Here is a 2,899-nt window from a genome sequence, read left to right on the forward strand (position 1 = left end):
CTTTCAATGCCATCACACGACTCGAGGCGATGCCCAATCTCATGGTTTCCTTTTCTAAAAGGAAAAAAATAAGCATGCGAAGCTCCAATCATGAAGGCCTCAGGAAGGCTCGAAGCAGCGCCTGAGTACATGCAATCCCTCAACAGGAGTCTATCCCCTACGCTTTAAAAAACTATTTGCATCAAGCTCAAAAGAGATCCCCAGGTACCCGAAGCTGACCTTCACTCAGAATATCATTCTCAAGAGCTCCAAAACTCAGCGTACTATCTCCATGCAACTCGGAGGGCCCGACAGCCCGAGCCTATCAGATCAATTTAGGCTCGATCCGAGGTATGATGGTGGGCTCAAAAAGGAGCCATGTCAATCAGCAGAGGATTGAGAAGAACGCTCGCATCCAAGTTAGGTATCAACGGTCAACAATAAAGGAAAACATCTAAAGGCCTCGAAGGGCACGAGAGCATGCAATTATAAGGCAAGAATCGAAAGCAAAAGTCAATGAAGTATATTCATATTCATAAACATCTATGTACAACAGCCCTCGAGGGGTCCTTACATACAATTACAAAAGCCTACAGAGGTTCTCTACACCAAAAATGGAGGAACAGAAGGATGTACATGTGATGAAACCTGAGAGCCCGGTCTATCCTCAAAAATCCATCTCCGGTATCAGCATCCTCGAGCACCGCCCCCTCGATCTTGCATCCTCGAGGGCGATTCCTTCGACCGCCACCTCCTTCACGTTCCCAGCTCAATTCCTCGGAGGATTCCCGCCGGAGAAGATGAAGAAGATGAAAAGTAGGGGATGCAAAGGAGGCATAGAAAAGAGACATGGCCTGCAAAAGCCAAAGGTTGAAGATTCGGCGGGCCCCAGCCTCAACGGCCGGTAGTGCCATTTTATCCCTTGGGAAAGAAAAAACCCAAGGGATGAAGTGTCACACCAGGCCTAGGTAGAAGGGTGAGCAGTGGTGGATAGTCCGAACAACTGCCTACATAAAGGAAAACCGACTCCCCGTCCGTCATCATCTTGGGCCAATAGCAATAGCAATGGCAAACATATCAACAACCACCGCAGCAACAAGACAGCATGATAATGCTTGACAAAGGGAAGCCCTATCAAGAGTCCACAACACAATCTACGGAAGCTCCACCAAACAGCCTTGAGGCCCTGAGCCCCAAGCATGATGCTCGAGGATAGAAGATGATGATAAGAAGGAATGGGCAAATGAGCCAACAAGGGCACTAGGATAGGAAAAACAACACCAAGGCACCCCCATTTATAGGGGGTAATGACACAGTCATCAAGGCTCTAGAAGATTGATCGGCGGACGCAATTACTATATTCTAGAAAGACCAAATCGACGGCGGTACATTCACCTTGGAGAATGGAAATCGGCAGTGCAATGAATGAAGTCGAAATACACAAGTCCATGGGACCCCCCGGTTGTCCCAAAAGCTTGCGCCACAGGTTGCATCATTGGTATGACGTCGCTGTAAGAAGCTTGAGGAGTCAAGTGTTAGAATCATTTCCCATCATTTCATTTTGGGAAACGTGGAGACTATCTGTACACAGCAAAAATCATAGGACTTAATTTCTCGCTATCAAGTTATTTTCGGAAGAATGCCTCGAGACCCCGAGGATGTGGAGCCACGATCGAGTCCCCTCTCTCGGGGCCCGTCGAGGCCCGACTCGGAGAAGATAGAGGTCGAGGCCAGAATAGAAGGGGAAGCTCCCAAGGCACGCGGCTAAGTCTAACAAAGCCGGCCTATCCAGGGCCTATGCCAAAGCATCGCATCTAGTTGTCCCATCTCCATACTTCACAATTAATTCATGTTGTACTATAGCTAATTTCCCCTCCTATATAAAGGGAACCCATACTACCTTGTAATGATTTGATGTTGCTCCAACTATTTCTCTACAAGATCAATAATATCTCTCTCTCCCTCTTCTTTCTAACTTGATCGTCCTCACTGGCCCGAGGCCACTTTAATATTTATCTCTCTCTTACTTGTTATTTATTTATCACTTGGCCTTGGCCATATGCAGCCCTGTTTGATCATAATCTAATTGTTACTCCATTACCGTCTATCCCTGATAGCTCGAGCTCGACCCGGATATCGACCCCGAGGTCCCCCATCGACCAGTCCTATACCAAGGCAGCATGCCCCTCGGCTTGATTACTGCCTCGTTTTAGCTTGCATTTCATCATTAAACTTCATATTCCTAGCATCATCTGCTCTAACAACTAGCATAAAAATAGATTACGTATTTTTGGAATCCCATTAACAAATTTAATTGTTGTTACCATTTTCACGGTAAACAATGGACTTCATAACAGGTCTATCTCACTCGTTTCGGAAGCATGATTTGATTTGGGTGATTGTAGACCGACTCACCAAGTCATCTCACTTCTTGCCAGTGAAGACTACAGATTCGGTCGAGGATTATGCCAAGTTGTATATCAAAGAAATTATCCAATTGCATGGGACTCCTTTGTCCATCATCTCAGATCATTGTGCTCAGTTTACAGCGAACTTTTGGAAATCCTTTTAGAAGGGACTGGGCACAAGGGTGAACTTCAGCACTGTTTTTCTTCCTCAGACAGATGGCCAGGCAGAATCCACCATTCAAACTTTTGAGGATATGTTGAGGGCGTGTGTTATCGATTTTAAAAGTAATTGGGACGATCATCTACCTCTCATTGAGTTTGACTGTTATAACAGCTATCACTCTAGTATCAAGATGGCACCATACGAAGCTCTGTATGGGTGAAGGTGTATATCACCAATTGGTTGTTTCAAAGTTGGAGAAGCGGAGTTGTTAGGACCCGATTTGGTATATCAGGCTATGGAAAAAGTCAACTTGATACAAAGGCATTTGGAGAAGGCTCAAAGTCGCCAA

The sequence above is a fragment of the Nicotiana tabacum genome, chromosome 3 (genome assembly GCF_000715075.1).
Source record: "Nicotiana tabacum cultivar K326 chromosome 3, ASM71507v2, whole genome shotgun sequence".
Classification (NCBI taxonomy): domain Eukaryota; kingdom Viridiplantae; phylum Streptophyta; class Magnoliopsida; order Solanales; family Solanaceae; genus Nicotiana; species Nicotiana tabacum.